This window comes from Sorex fumeus, unplaced genomic scaffold, assembly GCF_029834395.1.
Source record: "Sorex fumeus unplaced genomic scaffold, SorFum_2.1 ptg000073l, whole genome shotgun sequence".
In the NCBI taxonomy this organism is placed as follows: Eukaryota; Metazoa; Chordata; class Mammalia; order Eulipotyphla; family Soricidae; genus Sorex; species Sorex fumeus.
The window spans coordinates 8,062,707-8,089,739 of NW_026606130.1; the positions used below are offsets into that span (position 1 = coordinate 8,062,707).

A 27,033-nucleotide genomic window follows, 5' to 3' on the forward strand; every position below is an offset into this window, starting at 1 on the left:
CTGGAGCAGGAACCAGTAAAGTCTGCATTCATCCTAACCCCAAAATTTTGGCATTCCTCCTTACTCGTCCTTCCCAACGGTGGGGCATTGGAGGCTCTCTCAGGGTCAAGGGAATGAGATGCATCATTGTTACTGTATTTGACATATTGAATACGTCACGGGAGCTTGCCAGGCTCTGCTGGTGGGCAGGATACTCTTGGTAGCTTGCTGGATTCTCCGAGAAGGAGAACTAGACTATAAGAGGTCACACGGCCACATATGCAGCCACACACTTCTGGGAGCTTTGTTTTATGGTCTCTGGATGTTGGCTGTTAATGGAATTTCATGGCGTCGGGGGCAGTTTGTGGGTGTAACTGCCTAGCTACCGAAAAATGGGAGATCTGGGTGGAGGAGGTTCAGTTCCTATCTGATCAGGCTTGGAGATCTCAGACCCTAGACCCATGCACCTGGGTTCCTCTGCTGGTTACTTCATGTGTGAGGCTTGTCCGAGCGTGTGGAGAGTGGCCTTGAGCATGGCTGTGGCTGGGTACCGGAGTTCTGTGGCTGCTGGGGCTCTGGTCAGGGCGGGGAGGGAAACTCAACCTGCCTCCCTCCAAGGGGTCCCAGTGAAGACAGCCTGGCGCACGGGAAGGAGACTTTGTGTCGCATTCTTCTGGGAGCTGTTTTATAGTCTCTGGATTTTGGCCGTGGATGGTATTTCATGGCGCTGGGTGCAGTTTGTGGGTGTAATTGCCTAGCTACTGAAAAATGGGGTATCTGGATGGAGGAGGCTCAGTCCCATCCGATCAGGCTTGGCGATCTCAGCCCCGGGACCCACACATCTGGGTTCCTCTACTAGTTCCTTCATGCTCAAGGCCACTCTCCACATGCTTGGAAGAGCCTCACGCATGAAGGAACCGGCAGAGTAATCCAGGTGAGTGGGTCCCAGGGCTGAAATCTCCAAACCATAATGGATATGGAGCATTATATTCTGAGAACTATAAAAATATAAGGAGATATGAAATGCGCACATGCTATTAGAAAAAATAGCTCAGACTGACTTGCTTAACTCAGTGTTGCCACTAAACTTAAATTTGTAAAAGATGTAATGCTTACAAAACTCAATGAGGAATGAATACCTATATATTTCTAATAGCACTGTATGAAATTGCAACTTCTATACATTCTTATCAACTCTATTTATGCTATATTTGATATAATAGTCAAATTTGAGAAGTTTTCACCCAATATTTACCTTATTTAATTAAAAAAACGAGTACGGTTAAGTGCAGAGGGCATCAAGTGCACAAAACTGAGTACTGTTAAATACTTTTGCATTGATTTGTACTCAGTAATCAAAACTCTTACTATATCGTGAAACCAAAACTCTTCATTATTCTCTGTCATCAGTCCATTAATAATTTTTCTATTTTATCTGTCTGTGTATCTCTCTATTCATATTACATGCAAATTGAATCTTATAGTATTTGACTTTTCTAAAAATTTATTTATAGGTACCATAGTTCATAGCACTGTAGTACTGTAGCACTGTCCTCCCATTGTTCATTGATTTGCTCAAGCGGGCCCAGTAACATCTCCATTGTGAGACTCGTTGTTACTGTGTTTGGCATATCGAATACTTCATGGGTAGCTTACCCGGCTTTGCTGTGAGGGCGAGATACTCTCAATAGTTTGCCGGGCTCTCTGAGAGGGGTGGAGGAGTTCTGGAAGAATTGTGGAGGAAACAAACCCGGCTCAGCCGGCTGGTCGCGTGCGCATGGCAAACGCCCTACCACTGCGCTATTGCTCCAGCCCACCATAGTTCATAATACTTTTAATACTTTAGGAGTACAAAGCTCTTACTCCACACCTATCATCAGAGTATTTCTCTACCATAGTCTCCCGATCTCCTCCACTTTTCACTCTTCTTTCCAACTAAGCAAACTCAGTTCTATACATAGCCTTTTGGGGTCAAGTGCCCAAGTTATTGACACATTTTTATTCCCTTACTATTTCTTTATACTCCATATATGAGAGAAACCATTTGATATTTTTCTTTGCCTCTTTAACTCATATTACTCATCATGAACACTTCTTGTTCCATCAAAGTTGCAGCAAACACCAGGATTTCACCTTTTCTTATAGTTGAATAGTATTTCACTGTGTGTATATATCAGTTTCTTTATTCAGTCATCTGTTCTTGAGTACTTGGGTTGTTTTTAAGTCTCTGTTACTGTGGACATTGCTGCAAAGAACACAGTAGTGTGCAATCAAAAAATAAATAAGTGATTGGCTGTGGCGGTGTTCTCTCTTATCTGCCACGTGTGTTTGGTGGCCATGTGATGCTTCCCAACCTCGGCCTGCAGCCACCACCAACAAACGTAGGAAGGAGGATATAGGGCCACCAGACTGGTTAGTGATCAGTTGCTGTTTATTCCATTCTCCCCACATGCTTATTCCAGTCTCACACTGTCCCTTATTCCAGTCTCCTCCTGTTCCCCATGCTACTCTCTCTGCAAGTCCATCTCACCGGCTAGGTCTAGTGCCCAACCTCCAAGCATTCTAGGTAGTAACCACACGTAGGTCCCATAGCACAATCAACATATGAAAGGCCCTTACTTCTGGAGAAACTCTTCTAAGAATCTTTTGCAGCCAAGAGATCCACCATCTAAGAATGTGTTTCTCCTTTCCTTAGCCCAACAACCATTTAAATATTCATCTTAAATGTACTTTTAATATTAGTCATTTTGTATGGACACAGTAAGAGATACATTAAGCTTTAGGGTGTCTCTCCTGGGGATATCCCAGGATATAGATATCTCAGGATATCTATAGATATACCAGGATATAGATATCCCAGGAGGCAAGATGGCGCTGGTTGAACACCTCACACTCTTCTGAACCCGGCTCACCATCTCACTCTGGGTGATGCACAGCTCGGCACGGGGGTGTGGAGTTCCGCTTGTGATCCCTGCTGGAGCTCTTTGCCTGATTCCTGCTGAACATTACCGGCTGCTTTGCGGGATTGGGACAGAGTGGTGTTAGCAGGGCAAGGAAGGAGCTCGGCAGCTGCAGCATCACCACCTCCCCCAGCTGGAGCGAGTCACGGGACCATAGAACGTGAAGCAGTAACAGTGGCCCATGCGGTGACTTTTCCATTGTGGGATGCTGTCCGCCAACCACCGAGTGACTTGGGACTCGTCGCAGGTGTTCGACCTGGCACAGACCATATGCGATGGAATGCTCTGCCAGCTGTTCAACAGCCTCCAGGCGCACTCCATCCACCTCAAGGAGATCAACCTGAGGCCGCAGATGCCCCAGGCACTGCCCAGAGACGCAGGTAGGTGCGTGTTGTCATTGTATAAATTATTACAGCAGGCCAGTCACCAGGAACTTACATTGGGTAGATTGGGAGCACATGCAGGGATGATTAGAGATCGCCCCAAAATCCTCCATCTTCCCCTCAGAGAACCCAGCAAGCTACCGAGGGTATCCAGCCCGCATTGCAGAGCCTGGCAAGCCAACCGTGACATACCAAATATGCCAGCAACAGTAGCTAAAATGGGTCTCATTTCCCTAACCCTGAAGGAGTCTCCAGCTGAGATGGGAAGAACGAGAGAGCTTGTACTAAGCAGACAGCGTGCAAGTCAACAGGCAGGAAGATGCCCCCCAAGCAGCTGGACACCAAGGCGGCCCATAAGAGCACGCCAGACACGGGTGGCATGAAGAATTCGCACGGATACCGGCCGGACACTGTGGCGCTCTGCAAGATCCGCCAGCTGCCGGTTCAGAGGCTGTGCGTGAGATTGTGCAGCACTTCAAGACTGACCTGCGCTCCCAGAGCTCGGCCGTCATGGTGCTGCAGGAGGTATGGGAGACCTACTTGGTCGGGTTCTTCGAGGATACCAACCTCTGCGCATTCCCTGCAAAGCGCATCACCATTATGCCCAAGGACATCCAGCTGGTATGCGGTATCCGCGGAGAGAGCATAAAGTTTATGTTGCTAAAATCTCAGGACTGGGACAAATGGAAATGCTATTGGAGCCTGCTTGAGTAATCGATGATTAATGGAATGACAGTGACAGTGACAGTGATCTATAGATCCAAGATTACAGTGCTCAGGCCAGATTAGTCTCTCATACCCCTATCAGGGTACTAATCCAGTTGGATTAGGACAGAATTTGTCCATGACCATGCTCTTAACTTACAGTTAAGTATTATGATGGGTGGCCTGGCCCATTTCAATTGCAGGGTAGCTCATAGCTTGCCCTGGATCTATCCAGTCCCTCGTCAGGACCCTGCTTTTGGGGTGCTAGGAAATAAGGGCAACTGAGGCCTAAATCGAGAAAACAGATGTCCAGGAGTGAATATTATTCTAAGTCAATTAAATCCTAAGTTACAATAGCAAAAGACTGAAAAGCAAAAGACTTTTCAGAAGTCACGATACTGTCTTCTACAGAGGCTGACCCAATAATAGTGGGCAAGGATTCTTTTTTCATCACCACCTATTTTTCAGTCTTTAAAATATTTTTGTTACTTTGTAGTATCATTCATAATATTGTTAAGATAGGATTTCATGCCTACAATAATGTAACACCACACACACCACCAGTTTCCATTTTGTTCTACCATTGACATAGTGCCCCTATCTTTTCCATCGTGCCTCCCCCCACCAAATAGCTCACAACAGTTTTGTAGACCAGTTCTCAGGTTTTGCTGCCATAGTCATTCTGTTACGATGCTTTTTGAACCCCACATATAAGAGAAATCATTCTATATATGTCTCTCTCCTGACTGTACTGAGAGCGATACTCTTCAGATTCATTCACATAGGGGGAAATTGAATGATTTTATCTTTTCTTACAGTCTATTAGTGATTTCATCTTTGCTTACAGTCTACTAGAGTTCCCTACTTTACCCAGTCACCTGTTTATGGACACTTTTTTTCACCTGTTTATGGATACTTTTTTTTTCAGTTTTGGCTATTGTGTAAACTCTGACAACTCTAGTCTGAGAAGACAACTGTGATCCTATGCTCACTGCACTATTCACAATAGCCAAGATATTTTTCGGTCTTCGTGACATGCTATTTTTACTGATGGGAGGTGATTGTTTTAATTTTACTTATCTTGTTAATTTTTGTCAGTGCTTTATGGATCTTGGATATAGCCTTGGATCAGTCTTGTATGTACCGAGTGAATACTTTCTCCCACTCAATAGGGTGTCTGCTTATTTTAATCATCAGTGTTTGTTCTGTACAAAAACCTTTCATTATTTTTGTTTCTGTTTTCATATCAACGGCACTGGATCATTAAAGATGCCTCTGAAGTCAACATTATCAAGTCTTTTTCCTGTTTTCCTCTATGTATTTTATGGATTTAGGTCTAATATTGAGATCTTTGATCTATTTGGAATGAAACTTTGTGTATGGGGTGAAATAGAGGTCCAGATTATTTTTTCCACAAGTGGCTAACCAGTTTTGATTTGTAACAGGCTACCCTTACTCTGTTCCATGAACCTAATTTTTTTTAAAGATTAGCTATTAATATATCTGAAAGTATGTATCTGGGCTCTCAATTCTATTCCCTGGTCTTGCATCTTGTTTAAGTCCACAAAATTTTGATTACAAGAGTTTCACAGTAGAACTTAATATCATGGGGGAAAAAGTCCCTAATTATGTTTACCTTGGGATTTCTTTGGCTAATTGGGGAGTTTCATTACAGTACATAAAATTTAGAAATATTTGGTCATGTCCTTAAAAACCACACAGGTATTTTATTGGGCCTACATTGACTCTGTTTAGTACTTTGGGTAGAAAAATTCATTTTACAATGTTAATTCTTTTTCAATCTATGAACAAGGAATATGTTTCCATTTTTATGTCTGCTATTTCTTTTAATAGTCATTTATAATTTTCTTTTTAAAAACTTATGTGACACTATGTTTTAGAAAATTATTCATAAAACAGTTTTTTCATGTATTCAATGTTCCAACACCAATCCACCACCAGTATGACCTTCCCTTCACCATTGTTCCAGTTTCCCATCCCACCTCACCTGGAGCCTGTCCTTGCCAGCACAAAATACTTTTAATTTTATATTGCTTATAGCAAATCACAAACGGAATTGTCAAAAAACTTTATTAAAAGAAAATTTGTGAAAATTGTTATTTTTCAGAATTTGGTTATTAAATTCATTGAGTGTTTACTGAGCTATTTGCTGCTAGTTGAGAGCCTTCAGTACTTTTTTTGCTTGTTTATTATGGTTTATTGGCTTCTGTGTACTTTCCTATCTAATTTGATGTGCTCCTACTGGGCTGTCAGCGTTGTGGAATTTGGAGGTGGCATGAGGCCATGAATATGCCCTCACTCCAGGTGCTCCAGGAGATGTAGAACTGGGATGATTCTTGGCCTGCTCCTCTCCCGAGTGTGTCCCTAGTTTTCAGGCTAAAGACTGGTGTACCAATGAGTTGCATCTGCTTGGCTTGCTATATCTTCCAAGACTAGTCAGGAAACTATGAAGGTGGGCTTTTGTTTACATGGTGGTGGCTGTGGGATGTGGGTGTGGCTTTTAGTTTTCTTCGTATAAATCTTTCACCTCTTCTATTAAGTTGACTCTCAGGTACATTTTTAGCACACTTATGAATGAGATATTTGAAAATAATTATTTTTCTCCTACCTCATTGCATATGCAAATGCAATAGATTTTTGCATATTGCATTTTGTAGTTTGACACATTCCTGTATTGATTTATTGTTTCTAGGAGATTATTTTGTCAAGTCTTTAGGGTTTTCTATATGTATTATCATGTTATCTGTGAATATTGATCTTTTTATTTCGTTTTCAATTTAACTCATCAATTTGTCTTTAGTGTCTAATTGCTATGGCAAAGAGTTCTAATGCTATGTTAAATAATAGAGGTGAATGTGGACATCCTTGTTCTTTGATTTTTAAAGGCTTTTAGTTTTACACCACTGATGTTAGAAGTGAACTTGTTATATATGGCTTTTACTATATTAAGGAGAATTCCTTCTATCACCATTTTGCTAATTAAAAATAGTGAATGGGTATTGAATCTTGCAAATGTTTGTTCCACATTCATTGATTCGATAATGTTATTTTAATATTTTATTAAATTGATGTGATGTAACATATTAAATGACCTGTGTATATTGAGCAATTTTTGCATCCCTGTAATACATCCCAATTGAGCTTTTTATCTGATCCATTTAATGTATTGTTACATTTGGTTTGCTAAAGTTTTGATAAGGATCTTTGCATCTATGATCATCATGAATAACAGTCTGCAATTATGTTTTTTAGTGGTGTCTCTGTCTGCTTTTGGTATCATGTTAATATTGAGCTCATAGTAACTATTCAGTAGAATTTTTGTTCCTTTGATTTTCTGAAAGAGCCTACAAAGATCATAGAGTATATCTTCTCTTATGGTTTGGAAGGAAATTTGACTGGGCTGGAGCTTTTGTTTTGTGAGAGATTTTAATTACTATTTAAATTTTTGTGTTAGTATCTGGTGTATTCAGGTGTTTGGCGTACTTCTAAATCCTATGAAAAAGATTTATAAGATTCCAAAAATGTGTCCATTTACTCTATGTTCTGTATATTCATGACATAAAGTATTTATATTAAATACAGTTAAAAGACCATAGTTTTCTCATATAATTTTCTGAATTTCTGTGGTAGATGTTTTAAATTCTACACTTTTATTTCTGAGGTCATTAATTATTTGTATTATCTTTTTTCTTGTGTTTAAAGATTTAACGATATTGCTTCTTTTTGAGGAAGAGGCACACTTGGTGGTGCTCAGGGCTTACTTCTGGCTCTGTACCAGAGATCATTCTTGGTAGTCCCCAGGATACCAGGAATTGAACCCGTGTCAACCACATTCAAAGCAAGTGCCCTACTTGCTGTATTCCCTTAAGCTCCTGATCTTGCTAATTCTTTAGAAAAATGCTCGTTTCAAAATAATGTATTTGGGCCCTCAGGACAGATGTCAAGAAGTGGAATTTCTGGGTGAGATAGAAGCTCAATTCTCATCTTTTGGACTAGTCTCCAAACCATTATCTATAGAGGATGGGCAGTTTACATTTCCATCAATAGCGGGTGAGGGTTCCGTTTCCCCATATTCTTGAGAGTACCAGATGGTTCTGCTCTTTTTGATGTGCACTAGTCTCACTGGTGTAAAAAGATTTCATTTTTTTTAGTTTGATAATAAGTGTGGGCTGGAGCGATAGCACAGTGGTAGGGCGTTTGCCTTGTGCAACCAGCCTGGCCGAGCCAGGTTTGATTCCTCCGCCCCTCTTGGAGAGCCCAGTAAGCTACCGAGAGTATCTTGCCCGCACTGCAAAGTCTGGCAAGCTATCCGTGATGTATTCAATATTCCAAATACAGTAACAAGAAGTCTCAAGATGGAGACAATACTGGGCCCGCTCAAGCAAATCGATGAACAATGGGAGGACAGTGCAGTGCAGATGATAAAGAGATGAAGAGTCATTTCATATTTTTCATTCTCCTAATGACTTATTTGGCTTAGCATGACAGTCTCCAGTTTTCATCCACGTTATATTTTCTTATAGCTGAGTGACATTCCATTATTGTATATATAACATATCTTAATACACTCAACTGCTGTTGAGCACTTACAGATCCTGGCTATAGTAAACAGTGCCCAAGTGAACATAAGTGTGCACATCACTTAATCACTTAATCACTTAATCCCCGTTATTCATCGATTTATTCGAGCGGGTGCCAGTAACGTCTCCATTCATCCCGGTTGCGTGCTAGCGTAGTCCAATGGTATCTGTTCGTTTTAGGAACATGTAGAGCCTCAAACCAATCATTTAGGGTCTTGACGAAGAAGTCTGACCATCTTATAGGTGGGCGTCCACGTGATCTTTTGATGTCTCGTGGAATCCAATCAGTAATGGCTCTAGTCCAGCGGTTGTCTGTAAACCTCATTACGTGTCCAGCCCATCTGATTTTTGATGTCTTGGCAAATGAGACAGCATCCCTGATTCTTGAGCGTTGACGAAGATCAGAACTCCGGATTCTATCTCTCATTTGAGTGAATCGTGATATTCCAAGCATAGTTCTTTCGATTCCTCTTTGAGAGACCCGAATAGTGTTCTCATCCTGTTTTCGTAGGGTCCAGGTCTCTGAGGCATATGTTAATGCAGGAAGAATAGTGGGATCAAAGAGATGTGCTCGTAGCTGGAGGTTCTTTGTCCTTTTAGTTATTTCTTCAATGCTCTTGAAGGCATTCCAAGCCGCTCTCTTCCTCCTGCGCAACTCAGGTGCCAGGTCATTCATCATGTTGATTTCTCGACCTAGGTATATATAACTGTTGCATTCGGAGATGGTGGTTCCGTTGAGAGCGAATGGAACGTCAGGAACAAGGCTGTTTCTCATAAACATTGTCTTCGCAAGATTCAGCTGTAGTCCGACCTTTCCACATTCACGGTCAAAGTCGTTCAGCATTTGTGCCGCTTGGTTGATGTTTGGTGTTATTAGAACGATGTCATCAGCAAAGCGGAGGTGGTGTAGTTGCCGACCATCTATCTTCACTCCCATGTTTTCCCATTCCAGTCGTCGCATGATGTTCTCGAGGGTGGCACTGAAGAGTTTTGGTGAAATGGTATCACCCTGCCGAACCCCTCTCTTGATATGGATGATTACTTCTTTGTAGAATGGTGAGATCTTGGTAGTGAATCCGCAATAGAGCTCACGAAGGATCCTGATGTATTGAGTTTGTACGCCCTGATTGGCTAGGGCTTCTATGACCGCTTCCGTCTCAACAGAATCAAAGGCCTTCTTTAAATCAATGAACGTTAGACAGAGTGGCATCTTGAACTCCCGAGATACCTCAATGAGCTTGGTTACTGTGTGGATATGGTCGATGGTACTGAATCCTTTTCGGAATCCAGCTTGTTCACATGGTTGTCCTTCATCTAGTGTTCTGCTAATCCTATTCAGGATGACGCGAGTGAATAGTTTGTAGATGACAGACAATAGGCAGATTGGGCGATAGTTGCACATACCTTTCCAAATTAATGTTTTTATGTTCTTGGGGATAGACATCTATGAATAGAATCACTGAATCGTATAGTAGTTCTATACTTATAATTTTGAAAAATTTCCATGCTGTTTTTCATAGATCTGAACAATTTATATTCCTATCCTTAGTGAAAAAGGGGTTCATTTTTTCCCATAACGATGCCAACAATTGCTTTTGGACATTCTGATATGGCCCATTTTGATATGGTGTAAGGTAATGTCTCAGTTTTTCTTTTGATTTCTATTTTCCTGAAAATCAGTGATTCTGGGCAATTTTATGCGTCTGTTCTCCATCTCAATATCATCACTGTGGAATGTTTTTTCAGTTATTCTCCCCATTTTTGATGAAACTTTTAATGTTGCCAACCAAATTTTTGAGTGGTCTACAAATCTTGGGTATCTACAAATCAGATATATGAAATATAAATATTTTCTCTCATTCAATAAGTGTCTTTTTGTTTAAGTTTTCTTTTCCCCCTCAGCAATGGAGGTGGGATTTCAATTCTATCCCATTGGTTATAATATCTGCTTTTATTCCAATACCGCATTGCTTTGACCACTATTGCTCTATGGTACAGCTAAAAATTTAGTATGTTATACCTCTAATTTTTTTAGTATTTAGGATTATTTTGGCTACGTGAGGATTTGAGGAGTTTTATGGTTTCATATGGTTTCATACAAACAGTAGTATTTAAGTTTCTCTAGGGATAGCACTGCCAGTGCTGCTCAGGGCTTACTCCTAGATAAGTACTCAGGGATCAGTTCTATTGGTACTCAGGGGACCATATGGGGTGCCAGGGATTGAACTTCAATCAGCTTCATGAAAGGCAAGTGACTTATCCACTGTACTCTCTCTGGCCCTGTATTTGATCTATGTTCTTGATAAGTGATGTTAAAATTTTGATAAGGATTACATTGAATCTGTAAAATGCTTTGAATAGCATGTATATTTTAATGGAGTTAAACCTTTTCATCCAGGATTATACTATACTTTTCCATTTCTGTGTTGCATGTTCTATTTCATTTAACAATGACTTAAGTTTTTAAAAATGTCTTTACCTATTTTATTAAGTTCATTCCCAGACATATGAATTTTCAATGAAATTATAAATGCTATTAAAAAATTTCTTTCTCTTTGGGATTTGCCTTTCATGAGCCCTACCTGGGTTTGATCACTGGCATTACATATAAATTCTCAAGTCTCACTGGAGTGATCTCTGAGTCAGGAGTTTGTCTTGAACACAGCTGGGTTGGCCCAAAAAAGAAAAATGAAAACATATTATTTTTATCTTTCTATTTTGTGTTTTTATATGTTACATTAATTGATATGTGTATATTGAACCATCACTAGAATGAATTGCTCTTGGCAATGATGTGCAATCCTTTTAATTTAATTTAATTAAATTCCTTTTAATTCAATTTTGTTCACTAATTTTTTTTCAGGATACTTGCATCTATATTTATTAATGATAATTTCTCTGTCTGTAGCTTTCCTCTTTTGTGACATCTCTGGTTTTGGTATGAAGATTCATAGAAAGTTTGGAAGAATTTATGATTCTTAAAAGTTGTTCTTATAGAAATTTTAGGAAGAATTTATGATTATTCCACTTTTTAAAAGAGCTTGAAAAGAATAGTTAATACGTCATATTTTTCCTTTAATTTTTTATTGAGTCACCATCAATTACAAAGTTATTCATAATTGAGTTTCAGGCGAACAGTGTTCCAACAGCAATTGTTTCACCAAGTGCCTACTTCCCTTTACCAATGTCCTGAGTTTACTGCTCAACCCCTGCCTCTGTGAGAGCCCCCCACCCCTTTTCTTTTAGTCTCTGTGGTTTACAATACTGTTACTGGTATGATAAAATACATATAAGTTTTCCCTTCCTTGTCTTATTATACATCTCCCACATTCCTTGCCCCAGTGGCAAGCTTCCTACTTCAAGAAAGGTTCCCATGGTCTTTGAATCCATTTATAATTTAATTAAATTAAAAAATATTGAATCACTATGAGAGAGCATTACAAAGCTGTTCACGATTGGGTTTCAGTCAAACAATGTTCCAATACTCATCCTCCCCACCAGTACTTTTTCCCAGCACTAATGAGCCCAGGTTCCTTCCCACCCTCCCAAACCACTCCCCACCTCAGCTTGCTCTATGACAGGCACCTCTCTTTTCTTCCTCTCTTTCTCTTTCTCTCTCTTATTTTAAGCATTATGGTTTGCAATACAGATGCTGAAAGGTTATCATGTATTATATTCTGACTATTTCCAACTAATGTAGTCATAACGGACCCTACTCTATCTTTACTATCATCCAACCCCCCACACATACCCTTGTGGTAATTTCCAATCACTGACCCATTTTCCCTGGTTTTGGATATTAGCTTCAGACTTTTTTATATCCCACAAATGAATGCAGTCTGTCCCTCTCCTTCTGACTCACTTCACTCAGTACAATACTCTCCGTGTCCATCCACTTACAGGCAAATTTCATTTCTCTATTGTTTTTTGTCACACCTGGTGGTGCTCAGGGGTTATTTTTGGTCCTGTGCTCGGGAATGACCACTGGCAGTGCTTGGGGAATATATTCAGTGCCTTACATCCTGTACTATATCTCTGGCTTAGTGTTCAATTTTCTACCTCCACTACCCAGCCGCCACCACACTCCAGGACGCTTTCCAGACCTTCTCGGCTGCGCGACACATCATAAGACACTAAATACCCTTCTGCAGGAATTGCCGTACCATATTTGATAGGGTTCAAATATGGTAACACCTACAAGGGTGATTAGAGGTCGCCCCAAAAGCCTCTATCCCTCTCGGAAAGACTGGCAAGCTACCAAGAGTATTCCGCCCGCACGGCAGAGCCTGGCAAGCTATCTGTTGTGTATTCGATATGCCAAAACCAGTATTACAATGGGTCTCATTCACCTGACCCTGAAGGCTTCACCGACATGGCAGCACTGAGAAGGATGAGAAAGGAGAGGCCGATAAAATCTCAAGGCCGAACTAGGCTGCCACAATGAAGGAAGACAAAAATGATCGTCTGCACTTGCAATGCACGTACGCTAGCATCAGATGCATCCATTGAGGACCTGATGGTACAAACGCGAAAGATCAAGTACGACATCATTGGTCTGACTGAGACAAGAAGGCACCAATCTTATCATGCCGTTTTCGACACTGGAGAAGAATTGTTCCTCGGAACATGCGATAAAAGAGGTGTCGGAGGCGTTGGTGTCCTTGTCAACACAAACTTGGCCATGAGCATTGATTCATTCGAATGCCTAACAACCCAAATCGGATGTTTACATTTGAATAGACGTGGCTCACTGCTGGCAGTTGTCTAGCACCAACATCTCATTATGATGAAAGTGAAATTGAGAAGTTCTACGTGGAGCTGGAGAAGTTCTATAAAGAAGACCACACCTTCTACAAGATAATTGTGGGTGATTTTAATGCCAAGATAGGACCGAGAAGATCAGCTGAAGAACGTCACATCAGGACCCATGACCTAGAATGGAAAGAACAGGGTGAGAGACTGTATGAGTTCATCATGTCGACCAAGACCATCCATGGTAACTCACAGTTTCAGAAGGCAGAATCTAAACGTTGGACATGGGAGTCTCCCAGTGGATGATTCCACAACGAAATAGACCACATCATATTCAATCGACGGTTTTGCCTAACCGATGTCGCTGTTGTCCCAAAATTCCGAACGGGATCGGACCACCGTCTCCTTCGTGCAAAATTCTACTTCACAGAGCAGGGAGAAAAGGGCTGAAAAATTTAAAAAGAGAACTCCCAGAACAACCATCAACTCGGAGCTCTCTGGCACTATTGCGGCAACATGGAAAAATGCCATTGTTGACCACATTGACGAGGAATACAATTGACTGGTTCAGCACCTCCATGATTGTGCGAGGAACGACAAGAGAGATAGCCACAAAAAAACACCTGTCTTCGGAAACTCTTGAGCTTATTCGCCAGCATGGTTTGGCGCATGCCTCAGGCAACCGCAAGCTAACGTCCAAGCTTGCAAAGCAGTGCAGAGATGTGATCAAAGAAGACCTCAAAGAGAGAAGAGCAGAAGGGCTGGTAGATGCGGCAGAAGCCGGGAAAAGTTTTCGTAACGCCCGTCTGTCCTTTGCCAACTACAAGACCAAGATGACTGCCCTCCGACGTCCTGATGGATCTATCACGTCCTCCAGAATGGCAATGGAGAAGATTATCCATGACTTCTACTCAAATCTCTTCGATAGCCATGACCACTTGCCGACATACCAAATTCCACAGGATGGATATGTCATTCCCAACGTTGTCCCTTTCGAAATCCGACACACCATTTCGTCGGTAAAGAAACGAGCAGCACCCGGCCCAGCCAAGGTCAGACCTGAACACCTGAAGAACCTGCTGTCAGTACTCATCAATACACTGGCTCGGCTCTTCACTCGCTACCTGTCTGAATGCAAGGTTCCGTCCCAATGGAAAACCAGCAGGACCGTACTACTGTTCAAGAAGGGAGACATTCATGACATTGGCAACTATCGCCCTATCTGCCTATTGTCTGTCATCTACAAGTTGTTCACTCGAGTCATCCTAAATAGGATTGGCAGAACACTAGATGAAGGACAACCATGCGAGCAAGCTGGGTTCCACAAAGGATTCAGCACCATCGACCATATCCACACGATAACCAAGCTCATTGAGGTTTATCGGGCGTTCAAGATGCCGCTCTGTCTAACGTTCATTGATTTAAAGATGGCCTTTGATTCTGTTGAGACGGAAGCGGTCATTGAAGCCCTAGCCAATCAGGGCATTCAAGCCCAATACATTAAGATCCTCCGTGAGCTGTATTGCGGATTCACTACCAGGATCTCACCATTCTATAAAGAAGTAATCGTTGATGTCAAGAGAGGGGTTCGGCAGGGTGATACCATTTCACTGAAACTCTTCAGTGCCACCCTCGAGAACATCATGCGAAGGCTGGAATGAGAAGGAATGGGAGTGAAGATAGATTGTCGGCAACTACACCACCTCCGCTTTGCTGATGACATTGTTTTAATAACACCAAACATCAGCCAAGCGGCACAAATGCTGGCCGACTTTGACCGTGAGTGTGGAAAGGTAAGACTACAGCTGAATCTTACGAAGACAATGTTTATGAGAAACAGCCTCATTCTTGACGCCCCATTTGCTCTCAACGGAACGACCATCTCCGAATGCAACAGCTATGTGTACCTATGTCGAGAAGTCAACATGACAAATGACCTGGCACCCGAGCTGCGCAGGAGGAAGAGAGCGGCTTGGAACACCTTCAAGAGCATTGAAGAAATAGCTAAGATGACTAAGAACCTCCGGCTCCGGGCACATCTTTTTGATTCCACTGTTCTTCCTGCATTAACATATGCCTCAGAGACCTGGGCCGCACGCAAACAGGATAAGAACACTATTCAGGTCTCCCAAAGAAGAATTGAAAGAGCTATGCTTGGAATATCACGTTTCACTCAAATGAGAGAAAGAATCCGGAGTTCTGACATCCGTCAACGATCAAGAATCAGGACGCTGTCTCGTTTGCCAAGGTGTTCAAAATCAGATGGGCTGGTCACGTAATGAGATTTAAAGATGACCGCTGGACTAGAGCTGTTACCGATTGGATTCCATGGGATGTTAAAAGACCACAAGGCCACCCACCTACCAGATGGTCAGACTTCTTCATCAAGATCATGTACGATCGGTTTGAGGCTCTTCATGTTCTTAGAGCGAACAGACGCCATTGGGCTACACTAGCACGCGACAGGGACAAATGGAGACGTTACTGGCGCCTGCTCGAGCAAATCGACGACTAACGGGAAGTTAAGTGATTAAGTGATTAAGTGTTCTTTGAAGAGTAAGTAGAACTCATTAGGAAACTCATTGGAACTGAATTTTTATTTTTATGCGAGGTTATTTACTACTATTTCAATATCTTGTAAATGTTTTCTCAACTTTTTTATTTCCTCTGGATTCAATCTTGTTTTTTAAATATTTTAAAATTTTTAAATTTTTAAAAATTGAATCACTGTGTCATCGTGAGACAGTTACAACGCTTCCCTCATTTTCAGTAATACAATGTTCCAACACCCATCCCTCCATCAGTGTACATTCCCACCACATATATCCCTCATATCCCTCCTGCCACCCCCTCCGCCTGCCTCTATGGCAAGTACTTTCCCTATCTCCACGCTTCTCCTTTTGTGCACTATTGTTAGCAATACAGATATTGAAAATCCATTTGTTTGCTCCTTTGCCCACTTGCAGCACACATCTCCAATCCGGAGCAATCTTTTCCAACCATTATTGTCCCAATGGTGCCTTCTCTTTCCCAACTAACCTTTCCTCCCAGACCTTGAGGCAGGCTTCCAACTGTGGACCATTCATCCTTATCCTTGTTTATACTATCCTTGGGTGCTATGTTTTGTTTCTTTTCTTTTATATCCCACAAATGATTGCAGTCATTATATGCCTGTCCTTCTCCTTCTGACTTATTTCACTTAGCATGACACTCCATTATAATCTATTTATAAGCAAATTTTATTACTTCAATTTTTCTAACAGCTGTACCATATTCCATTGTGTAGATGTACCATTGTTTCTTTAACCAGTAGTCTGTTCTCGGCCACTAAGGTTGATTTTAGATTCTAGTTATTGTGAACAATGCTGCAGTGAACATACAAATGCAGATGTCATTTCTGCTGTTTATTTTTGAAGCCCGGGGGTGTATTCCCATAAATGGCATTTTTGGATCATTTAGAAGCTCAATTACTAGTTTTTTTGAGAAAAGCCTATATTGTTTTCCAAAAAGGCTGGACCAGTTGGTATTTCCAGAAACAGTGAATGAGATTCCCTTTCTCCCTGCATCTACGCCAGCACTGGTTGTTCTCATTCTTTTTGATGTTTGCCAGTATCTGTGGTGTAAGTTGATACCTCATTGCTGTTTTTGTCTGCATCTCCCTGATGATTACAGACCTCTGTCTAACGCCAGGCACAAAAGTCAGATAAAAATAGATAAAAAACTTCAATATTCGACCTGAGTCAATAAGGAACGTAGAAGAAAGCATAGGCAGAACTCTCCATGGCATTGAAGCTAAAGACATCTTTAAAGATGAAATACCACTGACAGAGCAAGTGAAAGAAAAGATAAACAAATGGGACTGCATTAATCCAAGAATTTTCTGCACCTCAAAAGAAACAGTAACCAAGATACAGAGACAGCCCACGGAATGGAAAAATATATTTACTCAGTACCCGTCAGATAAGGGAATTAATATCCAAGACATATAAAGCACTGGTAGAACTTTATAAGAAAGAATCGTCCAACCCTATCAAAAATGGGGAGAAAAAATAAAACAGAAACTTTCTCAAAAAAGAAATATAAATGGCTAAGAGGCACATAAAAAAGTATTAAATCTTGTTTTGATTTAAGATTCTGAGAATTTGTCCCTTTCTTCTTGGATCTTCAATTTAGTGGCATAAAATTGTTCATGGAAATATCTTGAGATCTTCGTGATATCTATTCTAACTTTTCACTTTTCATAACAGGAAATAAATTTCCTATTATGTTTTTTCTCGACGAGTGTAGTTAATGGTGCGTCCATCTTGTTTATTATTTCTTCTTTTTGGCTCTCCCTGGTGGTCCTCAGGAGACCTGGCATCATTCCTGGCAATTGTATGGACAGCATATCAATGCATGTGCCTGAGAATGTGGTGCTGTTCTGACTCCGTGGGGGTGCCACAGTTTCTGAGAAAGACTTTAATTTGGTGTGTATGCTAATTTGTGGAGTATAGAATAACATAACATGAGGCTGACACCCAAGGAAAGTAGACACAAGAGCCAGGAGGATTTTCCTATAGCTGGAAGCCTGCCTCATAAGTGGAGGCGAGAAGGCAGATGAAATAGAGAAGGGATCACAAAGGAATATTGTCTGCCATGGAGGCAGGGGGAGGGTGGGGAAGGGCGGTATACTGGGGAGATTGGTGGTGGGGAATGTGCACTGGTGGAGGGTTGGGTGTTTGATCATTGTGTGATTGTAACCCAAACATGAAAGTTTGTAACTTTATCATGGTGATTCAATAAAATTTAAAAAAAAAACAACTTGGTGAGTATGTTAACATGTGTTAAGTTCTACTGATAAATTGATTCTTAATCATCACATTATATCAACCCATGTTTCATTACTTAATTTATTTGAAATCCCTTTTATCTTCTATATGTATGGTTGTCCCTGCTTTTTAGGTTACGATTTTGCCTATATGACTATTTTTTAAAAGATTATTTGAGCTAGTGTTTATCATTAAAGTTCATGTGAATCTCTTGCAAGTGCCAGTGGATTGATTTCATGTCCTGATTCTTCTGGTAGCATAAATACATTTGCATTGGTGAGTATGAGCCATTGACAATAAATAAAATATTTTAAACCAAGGAATTTATTGCTGTTTTTGATCTGAATTTTGGTGGTTTTGCAATGTCATTGTTTCTGTATTTTCCTATTATTTTTATTTCCCTGTGCTTTAATTTTCAAATTTAGGCATCGTGAATAACAAAGCTGTTAATGACAGGGTATTTTTTCTTTTAATAAATTTATTTATTGAGTCACCATGAGAAACAGTTACAAAGCTTTCGGGTTTAAGTCTCGGTCATACAATGAGGAAACATCCATCCCTTTACCAGTGCACATTTTCCACCACCAAATGCCCCAGTATACCCCCATCCCACCCCTCTCCCTACCTGTGTGGCAGATGATTTCCCCATTACTCTCTCTCTCTACCTTGATTACATTCAATATTTCGACACCAGACCCACAATTATTATTTGGGATTTTCCCTCAGCATTCAGAACTGCCGAAAAAGCAACAGTAGACAATATGTTTTCTATTGCTGATTATGAATAGCACATGATGCTGTGTGGCTGCTATTGTGACCGTGCAATTTTGGAATTCTGAAATTTTAATAATTAATTCTGAAGAGATTTTTGCCAAAAGCTGCTGGGTTCTGAGATTCGTTTGTGTGTCTCTGTGATCATGACTGTTAAGGAGCTTAATAAGTAGCCTGAGGGGCCGTTCATGGGTAGCAACTCGGGGTCTCTTTGGGTGGGAGAGGACAAGGGCCAGCTCCACCCTCATCCTATAAGGTTCCGAGAGTCTCATCACTGCTGACCCGTACCTGACTGTCCAATGGCCTCTGAAGGATGGCGGCCACCGAGCCTCCAGGAGGAATAGGTGGAGGGACAACACCTTTTCCCACCTAGGATGACCCGGTGCTGGTAGCCTAATGCAAAGTCCGAACACATTTCTGCCCAAAGCTGCTGAGTTTTAAGATTCATTTGTGTGTTTCTGGTATCATGGCCATTAAGGAGCTTAATAAGTAGCTGAGGAGCCATTCGTGAAGGGCAACTTGGGTTCTTGTCAGGGTGGGGGAGCACAAAGGCCGACCCCACCCTCATCGCATGAGGCCCCGAGTGAATGACATGGTTTTATACATTGTTCCAACAAAGTGTCCATCCTCAACCTACCTCTCTCTACCCTAACCCACTACCTAATTCTTCCTATCTTCCCCTATCATAAGTTCAGTTCTGTATTTTGATATATTCCTGTTACATAGTGATCAGATTTCATTTTCTTTCTGTTTGCTCCTTGTGAATGCCATGAAGCATTTTTATCTATGGTTCTAGACATAATCACCTCAAAATTCTTAACCTAGATGCCATTTTATGGTCCTTAAATTCTCTCCTTTAGCTCATACTAGTAGACTCTAGATGTTGTTAAATTACTAGCACCAGGCTAATAGTACTTAATATTACAAGAAAAAACAAGTGTTTGACAAAGCTCTCATTTAGAAGCAGTATCACTGAAGGAATATTGGTGAAAGAAAGTCCAAATATATATAATTTTGCAATTCACTGTGATTTAATTAAGTAAAATTTTGAAGAAAAAGGAAGACCTTGGGGGTTAAGGTGCCGCCAGCAGGTCAATTTGTACCAGCGGGGTGAGTGCACGAGCAGCCTGATGGTATCTTGTCTTCACACTTCCAGATACCCCAAAATTTTTGTTGTGCCTCTGGCCAGACCCAAACAACTAGGGGCCAAGTTTACAAAGAAATTAAATGGCAAAAAGTTAGGTATGGGAGCCTTTTCCTGTTTGTCCCCAACACTGTGCCGGTCTTCGTCCTCCCCTAGGTTGTATCCACCCCCCCCCACACACACCAAGTAACATAGGGGGAGTGGCCTCATCAGAAGTGGTGAGGCTTTTAAGAAGTAGGCATAGCCTAATTTTGGGTGGGCCAACGCTCAAGCAAGCGCAGGTCTCTCATGAGGTCTACTCACACCCAGAAATCTCAAGTAACATCTCAGTCTCCATACATCCACACCAACATGAAGAAACAACGCAAATCCCCACCATGTAGGGAGGATGATGAAAAGAGTCCAGAAGCCTCAGTAGATGCTACTCACCTAAGCAACCTCTCTGAGAAAGAATTCAGATATGAAGTAATGAAGATAGTCAATAAACTCAATGAAACAGTAAGACAGATATACAGTAAATTGAAGGAGGACATGAAAGAAACAATGGTCCAGAATACCAAGAAAATCTAGAAAGAAATGAGAGCGAAATTGGAAAGCTACGCACATAAATGTCACCAATAAAAGATACCGTGATGAAATAAAAAACCCAGACTGTTCCCTCAACAGTAGAATAGCCAGAGCTCAACAGAATCAGTGAGTTGGAAGATCAGCTGCACCAAGCAAATAGGCAACAACAAACAATGGCAAGAGACCTCAAAATAGCTCTAGAGCAAATCAGAGTCCAAGGAGATGATTCCAACAGGAACAGCATTGGAGTACCAGAAGGTCAGGGAAACAATCCAAATGAAAGAGTCACAGTTAAACAAATCATTGCTGAAAAATTCCCAGAGCAGGACAATGCAGTCATTCAGATTCAAGGAGCCCAACTGGTGCCAGCTCAGAGACCTTAAAAAAACACTCCAAGATATATCATAGTTAGAATCATGGATAATGTGGATAGAGACACAATACTCCAAGAAGCAAGGTCAAAGAAGGAAATCATATATAGAGGAACACCCCTTAGATTCACAGCAGACCTATCAAAGGAAACCAACCAAACCCGAAGGCAATGGTATAGTGAAAAAAACTCATTGAAATGAATGCTTTACCAAGAGTTCTCTATACAGCTAAACTCTCCCATAAACTCAAAGGAATGGTACACTATTTTCTGGATAAACAGCAGCTCAGGAAATTCATAGACTCAAAACCAATCCTAAAAAAGGGCTCAGGGGGCTACTATAAGACAAGACAAACCCTACAAGCAGAACAGACACTTACAGAAAGATTACACAAAACCACATAACAATAATCTCTCTTAACATTAACGGTCTAAATTCACCAATTAAGAGACACAGAGTGGCAAAATGGATTCAGAGACAGAACCCAACATTCTGCTGCCTACAAGAAACTCATCTCAACAGTCAGAGCAAACACAGACTCAAAGTTAAAAGATGGAAAACAATCCTGCAAGCAAACAGCTACCTCAAAAAAGCTGGAATGGGGAGGCCCAGCTCTGGGCAACAAAGATGAACGGCTCCAATTCCAACCAGGTACAGCCCGCCCCCAAGGGCCTGGGACTCTCTCTGGGCATGTGCAGCAAGATCCATCTCCTAGAAAGCTGGTTTTCTCCCCTGATCTGCGCGGGACGGGAACGGAGGCCCAGCTATGGGCAACAAAGCTGAAAGACTCCTCATTCCACCAGGAGACGTTCCCAACTCCTCGTCCAGTGCCACGGACTCTTTCGGGAGCTGCAGCCGCTAACGTGGCCGCGAAATATTTCCCCACTACATATGCCACAGGAACCATAAGCTACCTTCTTAGATGGAAACTTCTCTAGTTTAGCTCAGCCACTAGAAACACAGTAGCCAATAACTCATAAGCCTATCTTAACTCACACTGCATACCAAGCAGAATAGTAACATTGAACGTGAAGGACTAAACCACACTTGTCACAATGGTAAAGCAATGCAAAAGCCCACCAAACTTTCTTATTGAAGAGTCTAGCCCAGATTACACCAACAGTACTGTAGTGTTAGACAACCTCTCTGACAAGGAATTCAGAAGGGAGCTACTTAGGATGCTTAGGGAACTAAAAGAAACAATGGAAAGAAATTCCAATAGAAGACAAGAGGATTTGAAGGCAGAAATGAGGAAAATGCAATCGGAAATGTCAGACCTGAAAAATCTCGTAGGCCAATTAAAAAACTCAGTGGTAGGCCTCAGCAGCAGAGTAAGAGCTGCTGAGAACAGAATCAGTGAGCTCGAAGACGAAGTTCAGAGACTCTCCAGAAAAGAGCAGATAATGGTAAAGAGACTCACAATTCAGGAACAGATGGCAAGAGAAGATAGTGATGAAGCCAAGAGGGGTAATATAAGAATTATTGGAGTCCCAGAGGGACGGGAAGAAAACCCTGATGAAGAAGAAACTGTCAAAGACAGCATGCTACAACATTTCCAGTGCTAAAGAAAACATGCGACCACATTCAGGAGGTCCTAGGGGTATCAGCAAGAAGAAATACGAATAAAAATACCCCAATACACATTCTCATCAAAATGACCAAAACCTTAGATAGAGACAAAATTTTGAAAGCAGCAAGATCAAGGAAAGAAATTTTCTATAAAGGAGCATCCTTAAGATTCACAGCTGATTTGTCTGATGAAACGTTCATGGCAAAAAACAGTGGTGTGATATAGTGAAAAAACCTCAATGAAATAAATGCCACCCCAAAAATACTTTACCCAGCGAGAGTCTCATTCATAATAGAAGGAACAACACACAGTTTCACAGACAAACAACAGCTCAGGAACTTCATAGACTCAAAACCATGGTTACAAGAACAACTAAATGGGCTACTTTAAGGCAAGAAAGGCCACTCAAATACACCAAATTTCAAAAGAACAATGGGACAAAATCCCATAACAATAATCTCTCTCAATGTCAATGGGCTAAACGCACCAATGAAAAGATATAGAGTGGCAGGATGGATTAGAAAATTGAACCCAACATTCTGCTGCCTGCAAGAAACATAGCTCAATAGTCAAAGCAAACACAGACTCAGAGTCAAAGGCTGGAAAACAATCCTACAGGCAAACAGCTCCCATAAGAAAGCTGGCGTAGCCATCCTAATATCAGACCACATCGATTTCAGAGTGAAGAAGGTCATAAGAGACAGTGAAGGCCATCTCTTATTGATCAAAGGATCTGTACAACAGGAAGAAATTACAATAATAAATGTATATTCACCTAATGAGAGACCAGCAAAGTACTTAAAACAACTACTCATAGATTTGGAAAAAGACATCAACAGCAACACAATACTAGTGGGAGACTTCAACACTGCTTTGTCACCTCTTGATAGACTCAAGCTTAGCAAGGACATACTTCATCTGAGGGAAACAATGGAAGAAAGGGACTTAGTAGATATATACAGGACACTTCATCCTCAAAAGGCTGAATACACATTCTTCTCAAGCGTACATGGAACATTCTCCAAGATAGACCACATGATGAGCCACAAAACATGCCTCTATAAAATTAAGAAGATAGAGATTGTATCAACAATCTTCTCAGACCACAATGCGCTGAAATTAGAAGTAAATCAAACAGAAAAGTAAATCAAACACCTGGAAATTAAACAGTGCGCTATTGAACAAGGAGTGCCTTAGAGAGAAAATCAAAGAGGAAATCAAAAGATTCCTAGAAACAAATGAAAATGAGAACGCTAGTTACCAAAAGTTATGAGACACAGCAAAGGCTGTCTTCAGAGGAAAGTTTATAGCTCTACAAGCATTCCTCAGGAAGGAGGAGCGAGCACACATAAGTAACCTAACCTCACAGCTTAAGAGCTTGGAGAAGGACCAAAAAAATGAGCACAACCCGAAGAGGAGGAAGGAAATAATAAAATTCAGAGCAGAGATTAACGAGATGGTAACCCAAAAAACAATCCGAAAGATCAATGAAACCAAGAGCTGGTTCTTCGAGAAAATTAACAAGATCGATAAGCCTCTAGCAAAACTCACAAAGAAAGGGAGAGAGAAAACCCTAATAAACCAAATCAGAAATGAAAAGGGGGTCATTACAACAGAAACTACAGAAATTCAAAGGATCCTCAGGGAGTACTTTGAGAAGCTTTATGCAACGAAATACAAAAACCTTGAGGAAATGGATAAATTCTTAGACTTCTACAGACTCCCAAGGTTGAACCAAGAAGACCTGGAATACCTGAACAGACCTATTACCATCAAGGAAATTTAAATGGTAATAAAAAGACTCCTGAAGCACAAAAGTCATGGCCCAGATGGATTCACTAGTGAATTCTTCCAAATCTTTAAAGAGGACTTACTCCCAATCCTCTTTAAGCTTTTCCACGAAATTGAATCAAAAACACTTCCGAACAGTTTATACGAAGCACATATCACACTGACACCAAAAGCAGACAGAGATACCACAAAGAAAGAGAATTACAGACCGATATCCCTGATAAACACAGATGCAAAGATCCTCAACAAACTACTAGCAAATAGAATCCAACTACTCATCAAAAAGATCATACACCATGACCAAGTAAGATTCATCCCAGGGATTCAAGGATGGTTTAACATTCAGAAATCAATCAACATAATCCATCATATCAACAAAAGAAAAGATAAAAATCATATGATTTTATCAATAGATGCAGAGAAAGCATTTGACAAGATCCAGCAGCCTTTATGATGAAAACCCTAGCCAAAATGGGGATACAGGGGACTTTCCTCAACATAATTAAAGCCATCTACCGAAAGCCTACAGCAAGCATCATCCTCAATGGGGAAAAACTGAGAGCCTTCCCTCTAAGATCAGGGACGAGACAGGGATGCCCACTATCTCCACTGCTGTTAAATATAGTACTGGAAGTACTTCCAATAGCGATAAGGCAAGAAAAAGATATTAAGAGCATTCAGGTAAGAAAGGAAGAAATCAAGCTCTCACTATTTGCAGATGATATGTTACTATACTTAGAGAACCCAATAACCTCCACAAAAAATTCCTTGAAACAATAGACTCATATAGTAAAGTTGCAGGCTATAAAATCAATACACAAAAGTCCATGGCTTTCCTATATGCAAACAGTGAGAGAGAAGAAAGCGACATGAAAAAAACAATCCCGTTCACAATTGTGCCCCAGAAAATCAAGTACCTAGGAATCAGCTTAACTAAGGAAGTAAAGGACCTGTACAAAGAAAACTACAAAACGCTACTTCAGGAAATAAAAGAGGACATGAGGAAATGGAAAGATATCTGCTGCTCATGGGTCGGGAGACTTAACATTGTCAAAATGGCTATACTACCGAAAGCATTGTATAAATTCAATGCAATTCCTATAAGGATACCCATGACATTCTTCAAAGAAATGGAGCAAGCAATCCTGAAATTTATATGGAACAATAAGCCCCCATGAATAGGTAAAGCAATTCTTGGGAAAAAGAAAATGGGAGGAATCAACCTCCCTAACTTCAAACTGTACTACAAAGCAGTAATAATTAAAACAGTATGGTACTGGAACAAAGGCAGAACTGTAGACCAATGGAACAGGGTTGAATACACTGATATCTCCCCTCCATCATATGCTCATCTAATCTTTGATAAAGGTGCAAGTAATGTGAAGTGGAGTAAGGAAAGCCTCTTTAACAAATTGTGCTGGAATCACTGGATGGCTACATGCAAAAAAATGGGCTCAGAACTCTGCCTAACACCATGTACAAAAGTAAGATCAAAATGGATTAAAGATCTCAACATCAGACCAGAAACCATAAGGTACATTGAAGACAAAGTTGGCAAAACCCTCCATGACATTGAAGCTAATGGTATCTTCAAAGATGCCACGCCACTGGCCGAGCAAGTGAAAACAGAGATAGATAAATGGGACTATCTTAAACTAAGAAGCTTCTGCACCTCCAAAGAAACAGTGACCAAAATATAAAGACAGTCTACAGAATAGGAAAGGATATTCGCTGAATGCACATCTGACAAGGGGTTGATATCCAGGCTATACAAAATACTGGTTAAACTCCACAAGAAGAAAACATCCAACCCCATCCAAAAATGGGGCAATGAAATGAACAGAAACTTTGTCAAAGAAGAAATACGAATGGCAAAAAAGCACATGAGAAAATGCTCTACATCATTAATCATCAGGGAGATTCAGATCAAAACCACAATGAGATACCATCTCACACCTCAGAGACTGGCTCACATTCAAAAGAAGAAAAGCAACCGCCTTTCTGGGCACGCGCAGCTAGAAACAGCCCCTAGACAGCCGGTTTTCAACCCCTGATCTGCGTGGGACGGGCACAGAGGCCCAGCTCTGGGCAACAAAGCTGAACGGCTCCAATTCCAACAGCTGAATGGCTCCAATTCCAACAGGTACAGCCCGCCCCCAAGGGCCTGGGTTCCTTTCTGGGCACGCGCAGCTAGAAACAGCCCCTAGACAGCCGGTTTTCAACCCCTGATCTGCGTGGGACGGGCACAGAGGCCCAGCTCTGGGCAACAAAGCTGAACGGCTCCAATTCCAACAGGTACAGCCCGCCCCCAAGGGCCTGGGTTCCTTTCTGGGCACGCACAGCTAGAAACAGCCCCTAGACAGCCGGTTTTCAACCCCTGATCTGCGTGGGACGGGCACAGAGGCCCAGCTCTGGGCAACAAAGCTGAACGGCTCCAATTCCAACAGGAGACCTTCCCAACTCCTCGCCCAGAGCCAGGGACTGTTTCCGGAGCCGCGGCCGCTGACGCGGCCGCGAAATATTTTCCCACTACATATGCCATAGGAACCATAAGCTAACATCTTAGATGGAAACTTCTCTATTGTAGCTCAGCCACTAGAAACACAGTAGCCAATAACTCATAAGCCTATC

The 27,033-nt window shown here is 41.3% G+C and overlaps 1 protein-coding gene across 6 annotated transcripts in view; it reads right to left on the minus strand.

Moving 5' to 3' along the window:
* The window catches only part of EDA (ectodysplasin A), a 746,096-nt gene that overhangs the window by 130,851 nt on the left and 588,212 nt on the right, over positions 1-27,033 (minus strand). The window lies entirely within an intron of this gene.